The 27574-nt window shown below is 37.9% G+C and overlaps 2 pseudogenes; one reads left to right on the forward strand and one right to left on the reverse strand.

The window, feature by feature from the left end:
* On the reverse strand, positions 1-25613 carry LOC140500233 (butyrophilin subfamily 3 member A2-like; annotated as a pseudogene).
* Positions 7220-7883, forward strand: LOC140500234 (high mobility group protein B3 pseudogene; annotated as a pseudogene).
* Positions 25614-27574: the final 1961 nt, after the last annotated feature.

Genomic DNA, 27574 nt, shown 5'->3' on the forward strand with positions numbered 1-27574 from the left:
TTGACTCAGCTCAGTGATTAAGCATGTTTGAGAAGAAGATGCATAGAGAAAAGGAGAGAGGGATGAGGAAAGAGAGAAGTGTATAGAGGGAAAATAGAAAAGGGAGATACCAGAAGGAAGCAGAGAAGGAGAAAAGAGGAAGACGTCAGGGAGAAGAGGGGAAAAGGGCCTAAGGAAAATGAGAGGAAAGGAGAGTAGAAGGAAGAGAGGGAGAGTAACATCTCTTTGACCTCCCGCTACTGCCTTCTTCTCAGCCCAGTCTAAGTCAAGAAGACAGTCTTCCTCAGCCCATACCATGCCCCCAAGCCTCCTACTGACCTTCTTGTGGTGATTCTTTCCCTTTTCTTTCATTCTTTTTTTACTCCTACATCAACCTTCCCCTGCTCCTAACTGAACACATGTTCCCTAGACTCAATTTGATATCTCATCAGCTACCTGTGGGGATATTCTCTTGTAATTTAAGTCAAATGCAGATTCCACCTGAAACTACCTTTTTGTCAGCTCAGGGGCCTGATGACAGAATATTCTCAATATGTATAGTCTTGCAATAAATATGATTTCTGTTAAAACTGCAACACTCTTTTAAATTACCAGCATAGAAACTGCCCCTACAAATTTCCAGTCTTGCCAAATGAATAGCTCCTTATGAAGAAACCCTGTAAGTCAAAAAGGACCCATGAGCTGATGATAAGGAGAAATAAGATGACCCTATCCACATCTGCTAGGGAAAGAGGGCTGGGAATATCTATTTCTGGTCCTTTGGCAACCTTTGGACCTTCTGAATCCACTCCTATTCCCTCCCTAGGTTCAAGACATGGGTTCTTATGAACCACACTGTATTTGAATTAATTCAGACTTAGGAGGGTCCCAGTCCTCCATAATTTTGGCAAGTGAACAGAAAAGGATGGGGAGGCACTTGAGCTCAGGGCTAACCAGGGACTAGGTTATACTTGGGGATCAAGATTGTTTGAGGACCAGGAGATTTGGATCAGTTTTGAAAAGAGTGTAGGAGGAAATTCAAGATCAGAGGACATTTAAAAGGATGCCTGCACATGGACTGGGGGACACAATGGGGCCAGAACTATGCAGAAACTGGACCCAATCAGAATTTGGGGCAGTACATGGGCTGAGGTATATACAGATCTGAAATGTTCAGAGTTGGGGGTCGAGGGGCAAATATATACCAGGACTACACTGAGCTAGAAGGGGTCAGGACTGCACAAAGGTTAGTGAACCCTCAAGATCTGGGTTGCTTAGGGACTGCCCAGCTAGGGCTTTATTATATTCCATGATTCCATCATACTGCTACCCTACTTATCCCCTTCTTACCTCTACATTTATGCCACCTCCACAGATAATAAAGGGCCACTCCAACTTCAGATGCACAAGTCAGTCAAGATCCCACTGATCTGACACAGCCAGGGAACTGACCTGTGAAGATATATTAAAAGAAGCCCCAACATGAAGCATTCTGGGAAGATGGCAGAATAAGTCAGAAATTTCCAAACTCTTCAAATTCCCTCCACAAACAGACAAAACCACCATAAAACAAATGCAGAACAGCAAAAATAAAGGGGTAGAGCACTTTCCTTCCTAAGACAACTTAAGAGAACCTCAGGAAGGACAGTAGGACCTCCACAGGTTGAGGTTTGACCTGAGTGAAGTGTGGATACCTCCAGGCCAATTTTGATGAATCAACAAACAGCAGGCCTTGGAGAAGCATAGGCCTCAAGAAATTTCACCTCACAAACTTTCATCTTACAAACTTTTATCTAACAAAAAGCTTGGGGATCAGGTGGTTGAGAGGGGGAAGATTGAAGGACCCTTGCTGTTTCTGAACACCAGGTCTACTGATGTGTTGCCAGACTGTGTCTGTGGTAAGGAGGAGCAAGCACATGCCACTGAGTGAGATACCTCAGGAAGCAAGAACATTTTTTTAACTTAATTTATTTTCAGTTTTCAACATTTACTTCCACAAAATTTTAACTTCAAATTTTCTCCCCTTCTCTCACTTCCTCCCACCCCAGGACAGCACATATTCTGATTACCCTTTCCTCCTAATCTGCCCTCCCTTCTATCACACCCTTCCCTTCTATCATGCCCCTCTCCTTATGCCCTTCCCTTCTATTCTTCTGTAGGGTAAGATAGATTTCTTTATATATACATATATACGTATATAAATTTTATTTATTTTTAGTGTTCTACAATCACTACCATATAACTGAGATTTTTTTTTTCCCCTTCCCTACCCCCCACCTCTCCCCTCCCTCCCTGAGACAGCATACAATTCTATATAGGATCTACACATACATTCCTATTAAATACATTTTCACTATAGTCATGCTGTGTAGATGAACTAAAATGAATGGGAGAAATCATAAAACAAACTAAAACATAATACACACACACAAAAAAAAATGATCTGCTACATTCTGCAATTGAATTTCACAGTTCTTTCTCTGAATGTGGAAGGCGTTTTGCCTTAGAAGACCATTGGGAATTTTTTTTTTTAAGTCCTTGCATTGCTATGAAGTTCCAAGTCTACCAGAAAAAACTATCGCACACTGTGGTTGTTGATGTGCACAAAGTTCTCCTGGTTCTGCTCCTTTCACTCAGCATCAGATCATATAAGTCCTTCCAGGCCTCTCTGAAGTCTTCTTGTTCATCATTTCTTATGGCGCAATAGTGCTCCATTACATTCATATACCATAATTTATTCAGCCATTCCCCAATTGATGGGCATCCCTTTGATTTCTAGTTTTTGGCAATTACAAAGAGTGCTGCTATAAATATTTTTGTACATGTGTGACCTTTTCTCATTTTTATGATCTCTTGGGGATACAGTCCTAGAAGCAATATTGCTGGGTCAAGGATATGCACATTTTTGTTGTCCTTTGGGCATAGTTCCAAACCATTCTCCAGAATGGTTGGATCAGCTCACAGCTCCACCAACAATTAATTAGTGTTCCAACTCTCCCACATCCTCTTCAACACTTCTCATCTTCCTGTTCTGTCATGTTTGCCAATTGGATAGGTGTGATGTGGAACTTCTGAGTTGTTTTGATTTGCTTCTCTATAATCAAAAATGATTTGGAACATTTTTTCATATGATTATAGATAGCTTTAATTTCTTCCTCTGAAAATTGCCTGTTCATATCCTTTGACCATTTATCAATTGGGGAAGAAGCAAGAACATTTTCAGGATGTGACTGGGAGCCTTTACTGTAACTAAGGGAAGGAGAAGAGTCCCTGAGGTTGAACTCCTGGACAGAATTCAGAAAATAACAGCAAGAAAGATCTCAGACCTGGAGCACCATTAACCACGAGTCAGGATTAAAACAGGCTTACTAATAATAAGTTGCTAAAAATAAAATCAAACAAAATAAAAATAAAGATGAGCAAGCAAAGGAAAAAGAATTCCACCATAGATAGTTACTATGGTATAAAAGAAGACCTGGGTTCATATTCGGAGGAAGATAGGGAGGTTTGAAAAAAAGGCACTGCTACCCCAAAGAGTTACATTAAATGGTCACAAGCCACAAAAGAATATTTAGGGGAACTTAGAAAAAGGCTTTCAAAAAGTGAAATAAGAGAGACTGAGGAAAATTAGAAAAAAATAAAAGAAATCCAAGAAAATTATGAAAAAAATTAAAGTGGGAAAAAAGTTTCAAAATCTTAAGAAAAAAATAACTCCTTGAAAACTAGAATTGTGCAAGGGGAATAAAATGACATTATAAGACACCAAAAAATGCAATTTAAAAAAACCCAGAAGAGAATTTGAAATATCTCATTAGAATAACAAACGATCTGGAGAACAGATTGAGGAGAGATAGTATAAGAATTGCATGACTACCTGGAAGTTATGATAAAAAAAAGAATTTTGATACAATATTACAAGAAATTCTAGAAAAAGATGATAAATTTTAAAAAAAATCTACTGTTCACCACCTGAGATTGCAATAAGAAAAATTACAAGAATGTTAGGTTTCAAGGTGATTTATTTTTTGATTTCTTGTATTTCATAATATATGATATAAAATGTGTAAACATTGGTTAGTAAACTGAAATTCTGACTACTCTTGCTTCAAATTTTTAAAAATTTTAGTGCATTTATTGTCAAGTCATTTGTTCTTCCTTTTGTAGTAGTTTCAGTTTAATAACAACTTGCTGTGTTTTTTTAAAGAAATACATTAATTTTTTCAACTGATATTAGACTCTCTTTGTGAAGTAAAACAACTAGAGTCTGTGGTTTGTAATTCTCAGCATAAAGTTACTGTTGTACTAATAACCAGTAAATGGTATGTTGATCATATTTTTAAAGCAGACAAAAAAAATTAGAGCATTTTGTGTTTAGATGTCAGTCATTGCTATGTTTCTATGATTGAGACCTATACCTAAGAATCTACTGTAAAAAGTCCTACAAGGGAGCTGAAATTGATGGACAGTAACTACTGAAACTTCTTAATACACTAGAGGATTTGGACAGTGACGGTGTCTCAATTCCTCACAAATACTAGGGACAGAAAACCTTCTATAAAGATGATTTACAATCAGTGGTTAGAATTTTATGTATCAGAACACTTGAGTAATTAGTTATAACATCAAAGTGCTCACTGTAAGAACCTGAGGGAATTTTAAAACCCATTTACTCCATATTTACCTGTGCTACTGATTTTTAAAAGCATTTGTTAATTAGAAAAAAAATAAGTGGCCATTGTGAATCCTTGTTCACTTGCTGCTTACTGACTGATAAATGCCCTTATTATAAGCTTGGATTTTTAACAGAAAAACCTTTTTTCTTGCCTAAATGCTTGCAGAATGACACTTTTGTAATAGATGATAGGTGGAATAGGAAATACCAGATATTTTCATCACAGCATATTCTACATTTTAATTAAGAGATGAGGGACAAAGATTGGACCCCCAGATGACTGATTTATGAAATTGCTCCTGTATTTCAAAAGAAAATTAAGGTCAAGATAAAGCTGAAGGATGATAGAGAGGAAGAAGGTCACTTTTTCTAGAGAGGAACTTTTAAGTGTATATTTTGTGACTGTAGAAGAAATGTTCTGTACCACAAGTTTATTGTATTGTTATGAATATGGAATGAAACAATGAAATAACAACAAAAAAAAGTTAAACAGGCCATAAATGAGCTTCCAAAGAAAGAAACCTCAGGACGGATGGATTTACAAGTGAATTCTAGCAAACAGTTAAAGATAACTACTTCCAATATTAAATAAAATATTTGGAATAATAGGCAAGGAAGAGATCTTATAAAGCTCCTTTTATGAAGCAAATATGATAATGATAGTTAAAATAAGAACAAAAACAGAGAAAGAACATTATACACCAATTTCATTAATGAATATAGATGAAAAAATTCCAAAAAAAATACTAGCTAAAAGATTACAGTAATATATTACAAAGATAATAGATTATCACCAAGTGGAATTTTATACCATAAATGCAGGGATGGCTTAATATAAGAAAAATTGTTAAAATTATTGATTATATGAATAGTAAATATTTAAATCATATGAGTATATCAATAGATGCAGAAAAAGCTTTTGATAAAGTACAATATTCTTTTGCATTTTTTCAAAATCACCTGAAAATATAGGTACAAGTGGTTTTTTCCTTAAATTGACAATAAGCATTTATCTAAAACCAACAAGCATCATTTGTAATAGGGAGAAGCTAGAAGCCTTCCAGTAAGATCAGATGTGAAACAAAGATGCCCACCTTCACCAATATAATTCAATATCATATTGAAAATACTAGCAATAGCAATAAGAGAAGAAAAGGAAACCAAAGGAATCAAAGTAGGGGATGAGGTAACAAAAATATCTCTTTTAGCAGATAATATGATGATAAACTTGGAAAATTCCAAAGACTCAACTAAAATTGTAACTGAAATAATTAATAATTTTAGCAAAGTAGCAGTACATAAAACCACATAAATCATCGGCATTCATATATAACACAAACAAAACCCTGCAAAAAGAGATAGTAAGAGATACTATGGACAATATAAAATACCTGGAAGTATACTTGTCAAAACAAACCCAGAAGCTATATAAACCAAATTATAAAAACTTTTTATACAAATGAAATAAGAGTTAAATAACTGGAGAAATATTAATTGTTCATGGGTGGGCAAGGCCAATTTCACCTACATTAGTTTATGCATTTAATGCTATCCCAATTAAATTTCCAAAATACTGTTTTACTGTATGAGAAAAACTAATAACTAAATTCATTTGGAAGACCAAAAAGTCAACTTGAGGCAAAATCCCTTCCACATCCAGAGAAAAAACTGTGGAATTGGATTGCAGAATGAAGCAGACTATTTTCTCTTGTGTTTTGTTTTCTTTTCTTTTCATGGTTTCTCCCATTCATTTTAATTCTTCTATGCAACATGACTAAGGTGAAAATGTGTTTAATAAGAATGTATGTGTAGAACCTATGTAAGATTGTACACCATCTTGGGGAGGGAGGAGAGAGGGAAGGGGAAAAATTTCAGATATATGGAAGTGATTGTAGAAAACTGAAAACAAATTAATTAAGAAAAAGAACAAAAAGTCAAGAATATAAAAAGAACTAACGAAAAAAGGTGTAAAAAAAGAGGTTTAGCGGTACCAGATCGTAAACCATAAGACAGTAGTTACCAAAATTAACTGGTACTGATTCAGAAATAGAAAGGTAAATCAATGGAATAGAGTAGATATGTAATTTACAGTAGAAAATAAATATAGTAACCTTGTATATGGCAAGCATGAAAACTTAAGATTTTGGGATAAAAATTCATTATTTCATTTTAAAAAATTGTTGGAAAAACTGGAAAGTAGTACAGCAGAAACTAGGCATAGACCAATATCTTACACCATTTGTCATTTGTCAATGGATACACAACCTTGGTATAAAAAGAAATATTACAAGAAAATTTGAAAAACTTGGGTCATATTATGTATCAGATGCATGGATTAGTGAACAGTTTATGAATAAACAAGAGAAAGATTAGAGTGAGATGGAAAATGGATAATTTTGATTACATTAAATTAAAAAGGTTTTGTACAAATAAAACAAATGTAGTCAAGATCAGAATTAAAGCAGAAAATTGGGGGAAATTTTACAGACAGTTTCTCAGATTAAGGTCTCATCTCAAATGCATAAAAATAAACTTTGTCGCAGACTAGCGAACAATACAGAGTTCACCATGACTCAAGGGGACCCCAAGAAAGAGAAGGGCAAGATGTCTTTCTGCAAACTTGCCAGGAAGAGCATAAGAAAAAGAATCCAGAGGTTCCTGTTAACTTTTCAGAGTTTTCTAAAAAGTGTGCTGAGAGGTGGAAGACTATGTCGGGGAAAGAGAAATCCAAGTCTGATGAGATGGCAAAAGCTGACAAGGTACGATATGATAGAGAAATGAAAGACTATGGACCAGCGAAAGGTGGCAAAAAGAAGAAGGATCCTAATACACCTAAACGGCCACCGTCTGGCTTCTTCCTGTTCTGTTCAGAATTTCGTCCCAAGATCAAGTCTACAAACCCTGGCATATCCACTGGGGATGTGGCAAAGAAGCCTGGCGAAATGTGGAACAATCTGAATGACAATGAGAAGCAACCTTATAATAATAAGGCAGTCAAACTGAAGGAGAAATACGAGAAGGATGTCGCAGAATATAAATCGAAAGGGAAGTTCGATGGGGCAAAGGGGGCGGCTAAAGCTGCCCGGAAAAAACTAGAGGAGGAAGACGAGGAGGACGAGGAAGACGAGGAGGAGGAGGATGAAGAAGATGACGAATGAAGCTGTACCTTATTCTGTCTTCATGTGAATACCATAGAGTAGGGGAAACACCTTTAAATGAAACACCTCAGCTTTGTGATGCTGTCGATTGCCCTCATTAGGCTTCATTGGATTCTGGTTACATAGCTTCTCTAAAGTGCTTCTAGATAGACATTGTAAGTGATTTACATGAAGTGGCCATGGGTATCTCGGAGCATCCAGAAACTGTATCAAAGTTGTACATAATTCCAAACATTTTTAAAAATGAAAAGGCATTCTCGTGTTTTCCTCACTCTGTGCACTTTTGTTGTTGATGTAAAACAAAAACATTTACAAATATTTTCAGGCATTTTTTTTTTATTTGTAAGGTGGTGTATAATTATATGGTTATTGGCTAGAAAATTCTGGGTTATAAACTGTACATATCCATAGTTTGTAAAAACAAACAAAAAACCCCACACCCCTAGACAGATTTTTGAGGTAGAGGCTTGGAGAGGGCATGAGATTTGTCTCCCTTTTCTAGCCAAAGCCTACACTGTGAGGGTAGATCAAAGACACACCGCAGTGGGTGTCCATTTATCTTAAAAGCTGTCTTTTTGTATATGTAGTGAAATAGCACCCAGCTTCCATCTTAGGTGTCACAGGGGGGATGGGGGTCAGCTGGCATGAGAAAAGTGTCTGGATTTTCAGTTTTCTTTTCAGTTGAAGTGCAGTAGTTTTAAATGGAAACTGTAGAGTCTTGCCTTGTATCAGTCAAACAAAAGGCCAGGGCAGTGATGCAAGGGGAAAAAAACACAAAAAGTCTGTTCTTAAACACAATTTGAAAACTTTCGAGGGGGCTTTTTTGTATGTTTAGAATGCTGAAATGTCTTTTGAAGTAAAATAAACAGTATTACACTTTTAAAAAACTTTGTCAAATCTGTAAGAATATGAGTCTTTCTCCAGTTGACAAATGGTCAAATAATATGAACAGGCAGTTTCCAGATGAAGAAATCAAAACAACTTATACTCATATGAAAAAATTCTCTGAATTATTATTGGTTAGAGAAATTTAAATGAAAACAACCTTGAGATATCATTTTATACATATCAAATCAGCTAAAATGAATGAAAGAAAAAGCAATAAATATTGGAGGGAATGTGGAAAAACTGAAAAGTTAATTAGTTGTTGGAATTGTGAACTGACCCCAAAATTTAGGAGAGCAATCTGAAATTATGGTGAAAGAGTTATTCGATTGCCTATGCCTTTTCACCCAGCAGTACCATTACTAGATCTATTTCCAAAGATGATTAGGAAAAGAGGAAAAGAACTTATATATTCTAAAATATTTATAGCAGCTCTCTTTATGGTGACAAAGAACTGGAAATTGCAGAGATCCCCATCAACTGGGGAATGACTGAACAAATTGTGGTATATGATCGTGATGGAATACTACTGTGCTATAAAAAATGATGAGCTCACTGATTTTAGAAAACACATGGAAAGACTTGCACGAAATAATGAAGAGTGAAATGAGTAGAATGAAGAAAATGATGTGTATAGTAACAGCGATATTGTTTTAAGATCAACTTTGATGGCTAAATCATTTTGACTATTATAAATACCCAAATTAACTACAGAAGACATATGAAGGAAGATACTATCTTCATCCAGAGAAAGAACTGAAAAATAGGAGCATATACAGAATGATTTTATGTATGTACTCATAGTTGTATCTAATAGTAGCCATCTCTAGTGGAGGCAGGGGGGGGGGGGAGTGAAGGAAAAATGAAAAAAAAAAGAAATTTTCATAATACCTTTGTTATACTGTTAAAAATCATTTCAAGTTATGCATAATAGATTTGCAGTATTATGTGCAATCATTTTTCATTATACTATAACACAGTAATACTCATTTTATTCCATTAATTAAAAATAAAATAAATAATTTTTTAAAAGAATCCTCCAGCCCCCAAAGCATGACTGTAACCTTGAATTCTCTGCATCTTCAACTATGCTCCTGTCAATGTGTAATGGAATATTCTTGGTTGAAGAACGAAGTAACTGAAATAAAGAGAATCTGGGCTCCCTATCACTTGTAGGAAAACTTTTAATATGCTACTAGCCACCACAAACTCAGGGTAGCTCCTGTCTCATCTATAGAAATTGTACCAGAAGAGAAGGTAGGAGTCAATGATGGGGAATCCAGAAGCAACATGGAAAAAGAGAAGAAAAAGTCAAAGGTCTAGATAGGGCTTAGAGAGCCAAAGATCTCAGAAATATATTATGAGACTTTAATTCTGCTTAACTATTCATTGAACACCTTTGTACCAAGCATTGGAGATATGGAGACAAAAACAAAACCGTTCCTTTTCTCAAGCATCTCATATTTTGCAGAAAAAGGCTTGTAATTCTGTTACTTTCTAATTGTCAATGTCATTCCTAAGCTGTGGTGCTACGAAAAAAAATTATGATGCTTTAAACATGATCTAACTAGGGTACTATACTGTAAGCCTGTGACCAAAGGAATTTTGAGGAAGGGGAGAGGATGAAGTAGAAGTAGGGGTAGCAGAAGCAGAGAAATTGAGCCTAGGAGGAAACAGGAAATAAGAAGCCATGAGATTACCAATACCATGCTCCAAGATGGGGGCTCCCTTGAAGACAGTGGGAGTAGATGCTAATTTATTGATTCCCACTCCTAGTTCACAAAGTGGTATTTTTTTTTCATTTCCAGTTTCCATTTTAAGATCCCTGACTCCTCTGAGTAGCTTCTTCTTTCTCTTCCTTAGAAGTATGTTTACCTTTCTGTTACCTTCTCTTCCAAATAGCCACTCTCACTAACCATTGCCTTGATAATCTATATTGGTCATCACTAAATGCAGCTGAGAGAGGGCAAATGTGCTATCCACAGAAGGAGTTGAGAGGTGGACCAAACTAGACAGCTGTAGTATATTCCTCATGAGAACGAGTCGGGCGAAGCCATGGCCCACAGCAACTGAGAGATTACCTGAAATGGAACCAATGGGGCCACTCCCCAGATCTTCGGAAAAGAAAAATAAGAGACAAGACTTGGTATAGGACTGAAGGGGCTTTTACTAGTTGGAAGTTCTGTACAGACAGAAGTCATGAAATGGAACTCTAGAGTTAGAAGGACCATAAAAGTTATCTATCATACCCTTTCATCTTACAAATGAGAAAACTGAGAAACAGACAAACTAAGTGATTTCCTTGCCCAGTGCCATAGAGAAAGTAAGTAGCAGATCGTAGATTTGATCTCAAGTCTATGGATTCCAAATACATGCTATTTTCAGAATATCACATCCTGACCCATGAAAGACTGCAGCTGGAATCTCTGTTGGAAGTGGATTTCTACTTCAGATTGAAGATATGGAAGATCTTTTGAAGCCAAAGAGAGATAGAAACCCAGTCTGGTTACAAGAGGTCATATAAATGCTACAGATTCAGGTAGGATTTTTTAAAAATTTGAAGCACTCCTTATTCAGGGGGGACTTTTAGCTCATCTGTCTGAAATCTGCTCTGAGTATTTATTACTCACAGAAACTGCCATAAAACCAAGATTTGGTTGTACAGTGGACAGAGTGCTGAAATTGCAGTCAGGACAATCTGACTTCAAACCCTACCTCAGATATTTACCATTGGTGTACTCCTTTGCAAGTCACCTAACCTCTGACAACCCTACTTTGCTGTTCTGTAAAATGGAAACAGTAAGTGCACCTACTTCACATGGTTGTTGTGAGAATCAAAATACATACTATGCACAAAGTATTTTACCATCCTACAACTCTTTAAAAAGCTATTTGGAGTTAACTGTTATTATCTAGGCAAATGCTTCTTACCATAAGAGTGTCCTACAGGATCATAAGGCCACTCCATGAGCTATTGAATCACCTACAGGCAGCCACATGTGGGGTGCTTGGGAGATAGAGGTTGAAATTGCATGGATAGCAATGGGGCTTTTTCTAGAGCGTGTTTTCTGATTTATTGATCACACTACTAGGGCACAGAGCAGAGAAGTAGTCACCTGACAGTGAGCTAGGAACTAAATTCACTTTCTTTGACAGCAGTGAGATAAGCCAAATTAGAACATACTGTGATAATTTTCTTCCACCTGTGACTTTGAGGTTACAAGACTTGAAAAGGTTATTTTTCAAACATCTCTCTCCCCTGTGAAAGCCAGAGAGATATGTAGTGGTGGAAGGTGTGGAGATTCGAAAATTCATCTTTAACATGAGTGGACATGATAGACTGCTTTAAAATTTTTTGTTTTATTTTATTTTTGGTTTTTATGAAGTACTGGAATCTTAGCTTGTAGGCTGATTGGCATTGCAAAGAAGGAAAAGGAGATGGAGTTCAAGCAGGTGGGAGCCATGTAGCCAAAGAGAGTTAGTAATAGCCAAACACTGACAGGAACTCCTGGGCATAGAAACTCGTGTAAAGAAAAGCTGGGGACAAGCTGGTAAGTAGAAAGTCAGCGTAGTAAGCTTTGAGTACCACCTGGTGTCTCACACAGATATAGCACCCTGAGCAACTGATTCAAACCTACCACCAAAGTTAAGAGATGAAACATTGCACCCCAAAATGGATTTCATACGTAAAGGTGGTCTACTCCACCTCTGCCCACCTTTCCATTGTTCCTTCTGGAATTCCTTTTCCTTAATTAACAAATCTTCCTTCCTTTTAGACCTCTTTCTTCCTTCATGTTCCTCAATTAATTCATAAAATGGCTTTGATTATAGACATCTTTCTCTTTCTCCTTCTATCTTCTAGCACTTACTGAGACTTGACCTTCCCTAGAGTTCACTGCATTCCTTGGTTGTCCTTTTCAATACTAGTTGTAGCTTTTCTCACATTGCCCAATCTCACTTGTCCTTAGGAGGAAGTCAAAATACTAGTCATTCCCATTACAATAATCTTTTCCTCCTTTGAGCCTCACTCGATCCCATTTATACAGCCCATTCAGTTGACAGATTGTTGTGTTTGTCCTTCATTCTCAAAGAGGACCATGACATCAGGGAGAGAACGGCATGATTTTTGCTTGACTTTGATTTGAGTGAAGGAGGGCTATGCAAGGTCATCAGCTTCACTTTCTCCTCCATAGTCATTTGGGTCAGTGGCCAGATATTAATCAGGACAACTGGAGATGGCCCAGGATACAATGGGAGACCCTGGCCATTTTAGGCTAAGGTCTTTTCAGATTCATACTTTAAGTGAGATATGCACATTCAGTGAATAGACCTTACATAGTTATTCAAGGGATGACTCCTTTTATAAAAAAAAAAAAAAATCAAACTGGGAGGGGAAGATCCTCAAGAGTTCCTGGGAAAGAGAAACAGTTCCTATTTAGTATTTACATTCACTCTGTGCTAGGCGGGCAGGGACCTATAGTTCAAACTATGAGTTCCAGAGTGAATTGGATTTAAGGCTTGGTCTTTGAATAAGAAATCTAGCCAGTAAACCCAAAGGAAAAAAGGCAGCTTTTGGCCATTGAAGTATAATTTTCCCTGGCCATAGCACCCCAGGTAAGAAGGGAGAGAAGAGGAGAGGAGAGGAGAAGAGAGGAGGGGAGAGGAGGGGAGAGGAGGGGAGGGGAGGGGAGGGGAGGGGAGGGGAGGGGAGGGGAGCTGTTACTAACTCTCAGTTTGTGTTTGTCCTACATTATTTGTCTACATTCTCAGAGAGGATCATGACATCAGGGAGATTTTTGTTTGGTTCACATTCAACTCCAACTCCTGTTATACTAGGGCATATTACGTCTATGTTGATATGCCTTCAAATTCTCTAGCCTCTCAGTTTCTCAGTCTTCTCAACTCCTATGTGTTAGTCCTCCATGCCAACTCAGCCACATGAAGGCAGAGATTGGAATGCCTTTGGACTTGCCATCACTCTTGAATTTCCACATCCATGATCAAGAATTCTGAAATTTCAAGATCACATTATAACTATCATATCATCTCTGTACCTCAGTCCTCCTTTTTCCAAAGATCTTCCTTCTCAACTTATTCTTGGTCCCTACTATGAGTTCCAGACCTTCTACCCCTTCATACTTTCTCAGACCATCACCTTTATCCCAGCTTCACTTGCTTCCCCTCCTATTCTTGACTATTTTAATAAGCTAAAAGTACAATGTCTTCTGCTCTTTAATCTCTTTCCTTATGTTGTTGGTGGTCATACCATCCCTATACTACTTCCACTCTCTATCTCTTCTGTTCTTATTCAGGTGCTAATGAACAGATCTAGAGGAAGTTATGAAAAATTATTGAATAAATCTACCACAAATTTATGTTATTTGCTATGACCAACCATGATTCCAGATGATTCATGGAGAAACATGCTACCCACCTACTGCTGGAGAAATGATGGATTCTGGGTGCAGATTTAAATATCAATTTTTGCATAGAACCCATGCAGGATTCCGTTTTTCTTGACTGCACTTTTTTGTTTCTAGGGTTTGGGCTTTTTTATTCTTTTTAATGAGGTGAAGAGAAGTAAGGAGAGAAGATGGATATAGTTAATTGAAAAAAATTGAAATACATTTTCCTAAAAACCAAATTTATGTTGTATAATCTTAGCTGTGCCCTCACCATAGCTACATGTATGTATGTATGTATGTATGTGCATGTGTGTAAATATATACATATACACATATATGTACTAATTTCTAATTATTTCTCTGTCCTATTTCCCGCTGTGGCTATTTCAAACCTTCACTTCTCTCAAGCTTCCCATATCACCTCTTAACATATCTGAAGACCTTGTCTCATATTTCCTGAGAAAATACAGATCATTGTATGTTAACTCTCTCCTCCTCTTCTCAATCTGTCTAATTCTTGACATCTTTCTCCACATTCTCCTCCTTTTTTCAGCCTCTGATGAAGAGGCAGCCTTTCTCCATGTCAATGCCAACTTCTCTGTGTTAATCTTTAAAGCCATCCCTTCCATCCTCTCCAGAGTACATAGAATAGGGCCTGACCTATAGTAGATACTAAATACATGCTCGCTATTTATTGATTGATTGGTTCACATATGCTATGCTCCAGCTAAACTGTATTATTCTTTACCCTTTCACATCATCTGCCCTTTCTTTGTTCCTTGATTTGCTCCAAATACAAAAATGTCCTCTATACAAGCCCTATCTTTATTTAAGTCCATTTCTCCTTTGAGACCCATCCCAGGGTCCACCTCCTCCTTGAAGTCTTCCTGACCCCTTCCCACAACCAGAAGATGGCCATCACAGTTCTCTCTCTCTCTCTCTCTCTCACTTTCCCTCTGTCTCTCTCTCTCTCTCTCTCCCCCATATATCTAATCACTTGCTAAATCTTGTCAAATCTACTTACAAGCATCTCTTACATTAATCTCCTCTGCTCATATGGCCATTCCTTAATACAGGTCTTTGTCAACTTTTACTTGGATTCTTACAGTAGCCTTCCAATTGATCTCCATAGTTCCCAGATCTCCTCTCTCCAATTCATCTCTAGTCAATTCCCAAAGGAATTTTGCTAAAGCATACATTTAATCCTTTCTGTCTTCTATAACATTAAAAGTGGCTCCTTAGACGGCACTGTGGATAGAGTGTGGGGCCTGGAGTTATAAAGATTCATCTTCCTGAATTCAAATCTAGTCTGAGACAAGCTGTGTGACACTGGGCAAGTCATTTAACTTCATTTTGCCTCCGTTCTTCATCTGTAAAATGAGCTGGAGAAGGAAGTGCAAATTACTCCAGTATCACTGCCAAGAAATCCCCAAAATGGGGCCGCAAAGAGTTAGACATGACTGAAATTACTGGACAACAACAATTCCGTCTAAGCTCAGATATAAACCCCTTTGTTTAGCGTTTAAATCCCTTTATATCGTGGCTCCAACTTTAGAGCCTTATTTTACATTACTCCCATTCAAACACTCTAAGGTTCAATCATATTTGCCTTCTTACTCTTCTTTTCACTCTATCTTCCATCTCCATGCCTTTGCTTGGGCTTTCACCTTTGCCAATACCCTCTCTTCTAGACTTTACCTTTTAGAATCTACCATTTCCTTCAAGTCTTGGCTCAACTGTATATGTCATCTTTCCAGATCATGTCTCTTAGATGCTAATACTGTGTCTCCAGAATTATCTTCTATTTCTTGTGTTTAGGTTTATGAGGCATGTAGAATGTAGCTTTTTGAGGGCAAAGACTATTTCCTTTTTTGTCTTTTCATTCTTAGTACTTAGAGCAGGGTGTGAGCTACATGAGTACATGACCTACAGGAGATGCATAATAAATGCTTCCTGTCGATTGATTGATTCATGTATATACCAGTCAAACTATACTAATCTTTGCCCTTCCTCCTCATCTGTCCTTTCCTCTTTCCTTGCTTTGGTCCAAATGTGAGAATGTCCTCTATACCAGCACTATCTCTGTCTAAATCCATTCTTCCTTCAAGCCCTATCTCAGGGCCCATCTCCTCCTTGAAGTCTTTCTTGACTCCTTCCACAACCAGGTAAAAGTGAATTCTCCCTCCTCAGATTTCTTACAGTATATTGCCTGTATCTACCTTTGTACTTTTCTCATATTTGTATCCATATCTCACTCTCACTTAGATTGTCAGCTTCATGAAGGCAAGTCCAGAGTCTTACTTAAGCATGATTTCTTTCTTTAGCCCAGACCATAAAGCAAAGTATACAGCAGATTTTAATGTTCATTGAGGGGGTGGAGCCAAGATGGCAGAGTAAAAGTTGGGACTTCTTTGAGCTCTCCCCGTTCAAACCCCTCCTAATACCTGTGAAAAATGACTCTAAACAAATTCTAGAGCTACAGAACCCACAAAATGACAAAGTGAAACAAATCTCCAGCCCAAGACAACTTGGAAGGCCGACAGCAAGGGTATATAGCATGGGGCTAGGAGGGGAGTGCAGTCCAGCATGGGCTGTGCCATAACAGACTGAACTGGAGCAGGACTCAGTGGACTGAATCACAGACAACTGTGGCAGTTTCCAAACTTCTCAACCCACAAACACCAAAGACAGCATAGAAACTCAGTGGGAAAATTCTGTGGGACCTGGATAAAAGAGGAGTGCTGAGTTCAAATCAGGCCTCAGATATTTAATCGCTACCTGATCCTGGGAATGTTACTTAAGTCTGTTTTGCTTAGTTTCCTCACTGATAAAACGAGATGGAGAAGGAAATGGCAGACCACTCCAGTATCTCTGCCAAGAAAACCCCAAATTGGATCATGAAGGGTCAAACATGACTGTAATGACTGAATACCAACAACCATGTCCTGGGAAATGATTTGCACACATTAAGTTCTTCACCAACATATGATGAATGAACGTGGAAAGAAACCCATGAATGGGGAATATAGAGTAGGGGATGGTACAGGGAAGAAATTTATGTGGTCATGCGACTTCAAGGATAGCTGGGGGGTGCAGGGTTCTAAGGGTGGGCATTTGGAGATGAGTGACCTTGAAGGGTCCTATTTAATAAACAGTGAAAAGTCAAGTAATAGGCTGGGGAAATGAGCAAACAATAGGAAGAAATCTGACTACAGAAAGTTATTATGGTAACAAGGAATACCAAAACACAGACTCAGAAGACAACAAAGTCAAAGCTCCTATATTGAAAGCCTCCAAGAAAAATATGAATAGGTCTCAGGACAAAGAAGAGGTCAAAAAGGATTTTCAAAATCAAGTAAGACAGATAAAGGAAAAATTGAGAAAAGAAACGAGAGAAATACAAGAAAATCATGAGAAAAGAGAAAACAGCTTAGTGAAGGAGAAACAAAAAATGCTAGGTCAAATGGCAAAAGAGGTCCAAAAAGCCAGTGAAGAGAATGCCTTAAAAAGTAGAATTGGCCAAATGGAAAAGGAGATCCAAAAGCTCACTCAAGAAAATAATTGCTTAAAACTTAGAAGGCAGCAAATTGAATCTAATGACTTTATGAGAAACCAAGAAGCAATAAAACAAAGTGAAAAGAATGAAAAAATAAAAGCCAATGTCAAATATCTCATTGAAAAAACAACTGATCTAGAAAATAGATCCAGGAGAGATAATTTTAAAATTATTGTACTACCAAAAAGCCATGAATCAAAAAAGAGCCTACACACCATCTTTCAAGAAATTATCAGGGAAAACTTCACTGATATTCTAGAAACAGAGGGTAAAACAGAACTGGGAAGAATCCACTGACCACCTCCTGAACATGATCCCCAAATGAAAACTTCCAGGAATTAAACCAAATTCCAAAGTTCTCAGGTTAAAATAGGAATATTACAAGCAGTCAGAAAGAAACAATTCAAGTATTGTGGAGCTATAATCAGGATAACACAAGATTTAGCAGCTTCTACATTAAAGAATCAGAGGATTTGGAATATGATATTCTGGAGGGCACAGGAGCTAGGATTACAACCAAGAATCACTTACCCAGAAAAACTGAGTATAATACTTCAGGAAGGAAATGGTCATTCAATGAAATAGAGGACTTTCAAGCATCCTTGATGAAAAGAACAGAGCTGAATAGAAAATTTGACTTTCAAAGACAAGACTCAAGAGAAGCATGAAAAGAAAAACAGAAAAGGGAAATCATAAGGGACTTTGTAAGGTTAAACTATTTACATTTCTAGATGGGGAGATGATATTTCTAATCATAAGACCTTTCTCATTGTTATGGTAGTTAGGAGTATATATAGACCAAGAGAACAGGTGCGAGTTGAATATGAAGAGATGATATCTAAAAAATAAAATTAAAGGGTGAGAGAAGAATGTACTGTGAGAAAGAGAAAGGGAGAGGCAGAATGAAGTAAATTATCTCACATAAAAGAGGCAAGAAAATGGAGGGAAAGAGGGGAGAAGTGAGGGGGAATGAGTGAACCTTAATCTCAGAGAGGGAATAAGATACACACTCAATGGGATATAGAAATCTATCTTACCCTGTGGGAAAGTAGGAGGGGAGGAGGATAAGAGAAGGGAGGAGGTGATAGAAGGGAGGGCACATTGGGCAATGGGGTAGTCAAAAACAAAACACTTTTGAGGAGGAACAGGGTAAAAGGAGAGAATAGAATAAAAGGGGGTAGGAGGAATAAGATGGAGTGAAATATAGTTAGCAATAGTAATTGAAAAAAATTGAAGTAAGTTTCTCTAATAAAGTCCTAATTTCTCTAGCATATAGAGAACTGCATTAAATCTATAAAATAAGAGCCATTCTCCAACTGATAAATGATCAAACAATAAGAGCAGTTTTCAGGTGATATATTTACGACTATATGAATAAATATTCTAAGTCATGAATGATTGGAGAAATGTAAATTAAAACAATTCTGAGGTACTACCTCATGCCTATCAGATTGGCCAATAGGATAGAAAAGGTAAATGGCAAATATTGGAGAGGATGTGGGAAAAGTGAGACATTAATGCACTATTGGCGGAGTTGGGAACTAATTCAACCACTCTATAGAGCAACTTGGAACTATACCCAAAGGGCTATAAAACCATGCATACCCTTTGACAATACCACTACTGGGTCCGTATCCCAAAAGAGATAAAAAAAAAAAACAAAAAGGAAAAGGAACTATATATACAAAAATATTTGTAGAGCTCTTTTTCTGGGAGCAAAGAATTAGAAATTGAAAGGATGCCCATCAACTGGGGAATGGTCGAACAAGTTGTAGTATGTAATTATGATGGAATACTAGTGTACTGTAAGAAATATAGTAGAGAGCAGGATTCTCTCAGAAAAACCTGAAAAATGGGTTGAGGTAAAGTGAAATGTGCCATATACAAAGTACGAGCAATATTATAAGATGGTCAGCTGTGAGTGACTTAGCTATTCTCGCAATACTACAATCCAAGACAACTCTGAAGGATTTAGAATGAAAAATACTATCCATCCCCAGAGAAAGAACTGATGGTACCTGAATACGAATGAAGCATACTTTTAAAAATAAATTAATAAGTAGACAAGTAAATAAATAAATACCTTGAAATAGCAGCAACAGAACTAAAAAAATCAAAAACATCAGGACCCAAAACACAATAAGATAAATAAATAATTTTGGTAGCATAGTCAGTGACTCAAGTTCTTCATCTAAAACACAACTTTACATAAATAAGAACCAGGGCTGTCATGAGCATCCATAAAGCAACTTTTCTCCCCCATCTTTAATTCCCATGATCCACTGAGCAGAGAATAAAGCCACAGATGTGACCAAATTCTCAGCCCTTCCAGTTGTGGCTGTTCCCTGCCCCAAACTTTGCACCCTGTAGCAAACACATTTCTCCCTCCCACTAATAGCATTATCATGCTCATATTCCCTCTCTTCATCCCCAGCTCAGGCCACATCAACTGATACAAGCCCCACTCTTCATTTATGAGATGAAACATTAGGCTTTACTGATGAAGATACCAGGGAGTACAAGTGGGATAGGGAGCTAATTTTGTATACTTTTTGGCTAGGTTTATACTGAAAGGATCTTAGAGATAAGAAGGAATTCAGAGGCCCATCTTCTTCAACACACACTTGAATCAGAATCTCCTCTAAGATTCTTCCTACAAGTGATCATTCAGCCTTTGCTTAAAGACTCACAGAAAGGGGTGGCTCACTATCTCCTAGAGGAGCCCCTTTCACCTTGGTGTTACTCTAATCCTTAGGAAGTTTTACCATTGAGCCTAAATTCACCCTTTTGCAACTGGTGTTCCAGAAGAAGAAAGAGCTGTTGTGGGCCTTAAGGTGGGATAGGGATTTGGGGGTGTTTTTGACTCAGACCTAGCTTGACACTGAGAAGATCTGGCTGTGCTATTGCTTCTCTCTCAGTAGTGTACTTTCTTTCCTTCTTTTAGGTCTTGAGATGGGTACAATCTTGTGAACTTCAAAAGACACCATCAGGGTGTCTGGGGGCCAGAGCCCTTGAAAGATTTACTAAAAGTCATACAGTAAAAGGTAAAATTCCAAGGAATCTCAATGACTCAGGCCAGTTGTAGGATGCAGACTCATCCATCTATAGGTTGTGCCATATTTGGAAGTCAATTTTATGGGAACAATGCTCTGCAGAAATTATTTTAAATTTGATCCCACTCCCTCCCAAGGACTGAGGTAGGATAGGGAAGATCATCTCCCAGGTGTTGGGAGGAAATACTTGTAATTCTATTCTTCCATTATTTTAGTAAATGCCCCTTTCTAAAAAGCTAATTGATATTAATTGTTTAAATGGAACTGGGGCACTAATTGCTAGCAATTAACAGTGGTGAAAATATAATAGGATAAGCAGTCAAGCTAAAAACATTAGAAAAAGATGTCTTCACTGTTTGTCAATAGTACCCTCAAATCCTGAAAAGAAATGAAACCAGTCTTACTTTAGAAGACTAAGGTGACAGAATAACTACATAAAAAATAATCATACTTATCATGAAATCATAAATTTAGACCTGGAAGAGACCTTAGGCTACCAATGCTATGAAGTCCAACCTTTTAATTTAACAGATGAGGAAACTGAGGCATAGGGGGCAAAAATTACTTGCCCATGAATATATAGCCAGTAAGTGCTTGAAGTAGGACTTGAAGTCATGTTTTTCTGATTCTAGATAGAGTTCTCTAGCCACTATACCATGAATCTTGCTCCTTTATTAAAAATAAGCAATAACAAGAAGGGACCTTAGAAACCAATTAGTCCAACTTCCTCATCATACAGACAAGGGACTGAGGCCAGTAGAAGTGAAATGACTAGTCTAAGACTGCTCATGTAGGAAATAGGAGAGCCAGAACTTGAATCCAAGTCCAATGCCATGTTGCTACAAAAATTAATCATCCTAATGTGATTTGAATTCAAACCAAGGGTGACTCAGTCACAACACAAAATGCAGTATCAAAATAAGCTTGATTTTGCTCATTGTGCTCCCACTCCTGTCCCTAACCTACCTTACTTTAGGGATATCCCATGCCTCCAGCTCCCTGGGACCAGAATTTATGGAGTCTGACTGTATTTCTCAAGCCCCAAAGTGTTCTTTGGCCAGATTAGTTTGAGAAGTCCTATTCTTCCTCATTCCCCATATCTTTCCATCTCGTAGTTTTATTCCAGTCTGTTGATATGTTCTTGATTGCTATGGTCTTGAGAAGTAGAAGCCTAGAGAGGTACATTGGTATAGAAGATGCATGTGGAAGAAGACGAGAAAGAAGAAGCACAAAAATGGCTTTCATCCTTCTACAGCACTCCCCTCAATTCCTTCCCTCTTCAGCTTTCCTCTTTCTCCCACTTTCCTTCTCCTCTCCCTACTTCTCAGTAAACCCTTCAAAAGGACTATTTGGAATTTCTCTCTTTATGTGCTCCTCAAATCTTAGCAATGCCTATCATGCTCCCTCTGTCCCAAGTCTGTCAAGACTGAGGTCTTTGGAATGGAAAGAATATGGAGATTCCCAGAGAAAAGCTGGCAAATAATCCAAAGGAATTCAGAAGAAGATGACCAGAATGATAAACAGCTTTGAAATTATGCCAGAACAAAACTGGTAGAGTTTAGCATCCTCGTTCTTCCAGTTTTTTGATTGTCATAACCTGAAGAAGGGAAGACTTAGCCAGGGCATGATAATTGTTTGCAGGTTTGAAGAACTAGGCTTGAAAAATGGATTACACTTGTTCTGATTGTCCCTCTGGAACAGAACTAGTAGCAGTGGGTGAAAGCTGAAGAGAGGATGATTTCAGTTTGAGGTCAGCAAAAACTTCTTAAGGAAGAAATTTATACAGAAGGAGAAAGAGCTGCCTCCCCCAGGGAACTGACATGACTTCTCTTTAGAAGTCTTTATGTAAAGACTGGAGGCTTTATTAAATTCAACAAGCATTCCTTAATTATCTTCCATGTACAAGGCACCAGGTGAGGGACCAAGAATAAAGGCCAAATGAAAATAGGTACCTACTGAGTGTATAGAGAAACGTTACTTGTTCAGAGAGGTATTAGAGTAGATGGCCTATGAGATCCCTTTCAACTAGGATATCCTGTGATTCCAGGAATCACAGAGCTAGGAAAGAAGTCCTCCCCTCACCCGCATATATGCACAGAAATACATCAAGTTCAAACCCCAGCTGTTCACCTAATACCTTCATCTCCATGTCAGTTTCCTCCTGGAAAACCATTTGCAATGAGACACGTATCTTCCTGCCTCTAAGAGTCCACGTCTCGTATCTTCAGGGTGACATTCCCACTTGTGATAGCATCTCTCACCAGCTCTGTCCTCCTTTGGTAATCAGAAGCCTCGTCTCCAGACTGATCCTCTCCATCTCTATAATGATGTACCACCTGAATGGATTACAACCAGACCACCTCCATGTGCTGAGCACTCTGAGGTGGGGACAGGTAACATGGTAACTCTGCCTCTCCTCTGAGTGAGGCCTGGATGGGTCCTGCAGGTCCAGTCACTGAGAACTGACCTGTTCATTCAGGCAGAAAGAGGAGATAAAGGGTCAAAGAGAACAGCAGAGAGTAGATGGCTTCAGATTTCAGTATCTAAAAATGACAAAAGAAAGGAACCTTGAAGTAGGATGGGAAGGGATGAAACATGATGAAAAATTTCAGAAAGAAGTGAAGAGGGAGGTGATGGATTATGAGAATAATGAAAAGGCCCTAGCAGAGAGAGTCTAGAGAAATTGAGGAAACTCCAAGAAAGAAGTAGGAGAATATGAGATGTATGACTTGGGAGAACATGGGGAGTACGTCAAGACAATCTCTATAGGCTCAACTGTCAGCCTTCAGAGCTTCTCTTCCAGGCCAGAAGAAACCAAATAAACAGCAGAAACACTTACCTGTGGCCGTTTTGGGCAGCAGCAGCAGGAAGAGGAGGAAGACAATGAGAGAATTAGAGAGATGGGCTCCAAAAGGACTGAGAATCTCCATCATACCTGGGAGAGAGCACAAGGAAGGGGTAAGAGGGAATGGTGACTGTGGTGAGCATGGGAGAAAAAATGATTATAATGGGGAAATGGGACAATATCTGTGAAAAGAATACAAGAGCACCATGACTTTCTGTGACATAGCACCAGTGTATGTGACAGAGATATAGGAGGGCTATGACTGTGATAAGAATACGAGTGTTGGCTGTGTTAAGGACACAGGGCACCAGTAACTATGACAAGGACATGAAAAAGCTATAGTATAACAAAGTTACCATACCATGACTGTGACAAGGAGAATGGTAGTAGTATCTATGAAAGAGATGGAAATGACCATGTGAGTGGGGTGTGGTGATTACTCACCTTGAAATGAGACCAGATCTCTGTTACAGAGAGAGGAACCTGAGGATCCCTTAAGGATGTCCCTTCACTCAAACTTACATTCATTCCTTCTGCCTCAGAGGTCCATTGTGCCTAGGAACATTTTAGGTAGGTAGAAATCCAAAGATAGTAGAGGCATCTAGGAAAGAAAAAAATCAAGAAGAGTATTGTTCAGTTTGAGGTTTCCTTTGCTAACCAGGTATGGGGGGGAGGTTTCTGTGTCCCAGATCCCCTTTTATGAGAAAGGAAGGATGATCTGCTGCTAGTTCTTCCTGATTGTTCCGCACAGGGACCAAGAAGCAAAATGTGACAATGGAAATAAAGGAAAGAGTGTCCTCATGAACTCACCCAAAATTCAGGTTATATACTCGCTCATCACAAAGCTGGCCCCAAGGCATATCGCCTGTTCCTGCGATTTTAATGGTATATCCCACTCCCTCCCTTTCCTGTGCATTTGGGGAAAAGCGACTCATGATCGCTTGAAAGATCTATGAGTCCTGTGATCCTTGCCTATGTATACAATGGCTTGGGTTATAACTGGGGGAAAAAATAGACCCTTCTGAAAGAAATAGGCCAAGGAAGAGGAAAACAAAGATGGGGGAAAAAAGGCACAGATTTCAGTGATGAATAAGAGACCACTGAAGCCACAAGTATGAAGGGAAGGGAGCAGATATCCCAGCACATTGCTCAAGTACCAGTCCTTCCACCCCTAAGAAACTGCCAAGAATGGACATGTTGAGCCAAATCATTCTCCCATGGTTAACCTTAGATTTTGTTGCGTTCCTGGCCAGCAGAACCCCCAGGTGTTGTGTATTTTATCACCTAAATTAATCTGCATGGCTTCCTCAATTGCTCTTTCATGAACTTGATTGGAAAAATGTGCTTCCCCTTCTCTGTCAATGTCTTGTGTAAATAGTAGAAGAAAAGTAAATGTTGATTTTGTGTTCTGTGTTTGACTTCATCCTGCTCTGTAACTGCCTAAGTCATGGTTTTTAGTCTCTGAGCTTTGTTCAGAAATTCAGCTTGTCTGCAATGAGTCAAGTTTAGGAATCCAGTTCTCCTGCTATGCTTGAATCATGTGGGTGGACATGAGGGAGTCTGGTCCAGTATTCATACACCACTAAGCTATTCTTCAAGGATGTCTGGTCCACTACCTCTCACCTTGCAGGTGGACTGTAACAATGAACATTTCTTAGTCCCAGGAGGGAAGAAGAGGGTTGTTGCTCCCCCTTACTCCTAATTTTCAACAATTCATATTTTCCCTCATGACTCAGCAATGTAACCAATCATGCAGTCTTTGATCCCATGGTGTCAACAACTCTATAGCAAATTATATTATTTCCTCATCTATCTTGTTCCGTTCTTTGTTCTATGCTTATGAAAAGGAGATGCATCCTTGATCTTTGGGCACTTTGGGCTAACTGAGGCAGTCATTAAACCCACTCCATTAGCACCCTGCTCATAAACTATTGCCTTGCTCAAGGAATATATGCCTCATTCTCCCTTCATTGAATTTTACTCATGACAAGTGCCTAGTGAAAGGTAAAGCTAAGCTGGCTGAGATTAACTTCTTACTTTGCAGAACTGACTTGGAACTATTTGCCCACCCCAACCCCAATAACCAGAGAAAGTTCCTTTTATCCTGAACCCCAAAAGAATCATGTACTTATAACTGAAATATCTGATTGTAATAGCTAACTATAATTCCAAGCTCAATACTTCTCTTAAAGATAGTAAGGAGTAAGCAGCCATTGACTGCAGTCCCTGTACTATCAACAAAGGTAGAACTCTAGTATCCTAAGAGTTGTGAGGTAAGGCATCTCTATATCTACTTATATATGCCCTGGCCTTGACCAAAGGAACCAGCTAAATGGCCTTTGTTATATGGTCTACTTTTTATTTGTAAGAGTTTATCTACAGGAATAATTTCATATTATGGTTGTTTCTCTTATTAAAAAACTTTTAATATGTTTTGGAGCATTTACAATTTAGTGGTGATTCTGAAATTCCACTACTAATGAATATTGATGCAAAAATTTTTAATGAAATACTAGCCAAAAGATTGCAGTATTGTGTCATAAAGATCATATAATATGACCAGGTAGGATATATACTAGGAATGCAGGGCTGGATCCAAATCAGGAAAATATAAGCGTAATTGACCATATCAATAATAAAAACAACAAAAATCATATGATTATATCAATAGATGCAGAAAAAGCTTTTGATAGAACACAGCACCTATTTCTATTAAAGACACTAAAAAGCATATGAATAGAATTTTTCTCAGAACAGTAATTTTTCTCTTGTTTCTGAAAACAAGAGTAAGCATTATTTATAATGGGAATAATCTAGAAGCCTTTCCATAAGATCAGAGCTTAAGCAAGGATATCCAATATCAGCATTGCCGTTCAGTACTATATTAGAAATGATAACTACAGTAACAAGATAAGAACAAGAAATTGAAAGAATAAATATAGACAATGAGGAAACAAAATGATCACTTTTGGCAGATAACATAATGGTTTCCTCAGAGAACCACAGAGAGTCAACTAAAGCAACTAGCTGAAACAATAAACAACTTTGGCAGAGGGGCAAGATACAAAATAAATGGACACAAATCATCAGAGTTTCTGTATATCACCAACAAACCCACCACAAAGACATAGTCTGGATAAACTTGATCCATTTTCATAAAATAGAATAAATATTAAAATAATACTATTAAGAATAAACAGTCCATCCCTGAAATATTCTTTGGAAACCAGTTCCAGGATTCAGGGTACCAAGTTATATCTGTGCCCAAAAAGATCGAAATTGGAGAAAAAATAACTGAAAAAATTGAGAGAAAATTGCATTCGGTTAATGGAGTCAACCAAAACAAAAATTCATCATTGCAAACAAGAAATCAAAAACAAAGTAAAAGCTTCTAGGCATCACTTTCAAACCTAGGAGGAAATATTGTCCTGTGAGGCAAGTGAATACCAGTCAATCCTTCAGAAGTTAACACTGTAGCATAGTATTTAACAAACCCAAAGATCCGGCTTACCAGGAGACTCACTCTGACAAAACCTCCTGGGAAAACTGGATAGCAGTTCAGCAAAAATTATGATTAGACCACCAACTCACACATAAGGTAAGATCCAAATGGATTCATGATCTAGATATAAAAGTCACATCAGTTTTTAAAAAATAGAGGTCCAAGGAAGAAATTGCCTTTTGGATTTCAGTACTGGGGAAGAGTTCATGACTAAGTAAGTGATAAAGAGGATCTCATGATATAAAATACACAATTTTGATTACATAAAATTAAAACATTTTTGTCTTAACAAGTCTGATATAAAGTTTGAAGGGAAACATAGATGGGGAAATACTTTGGCACAAGTTTTTCTGATCAGAATCTCCCATTAAAGATATATTAGAGAACTAATTCAAACTTATTAGAATAAAAAGTTATTCTCCAATAGAAAAATGGCTAAAGGATAGGAAGAAGCAGTTGGTATTCCTCTCAAGATTCCACTCCTGTCTCTCCAAATTGTCTCTATCATAGCAGCCTGCC

Source organism: Notamacropus eugenii, chromosome 4 (genome assembly GCF_028372415.1).
Source record: "Notamacropus eugenii isolate mMacEug1 chromosome 4, mMacEug1.pri_v2, whole genome shotgun sequence".
Classification (NCBI taxonomy): Eukaryota; Metazoa; Chordata; class Mammalia; order Diprotodontia; family Macropodidae; genus Notamacropus; species Notamacropus eugenii.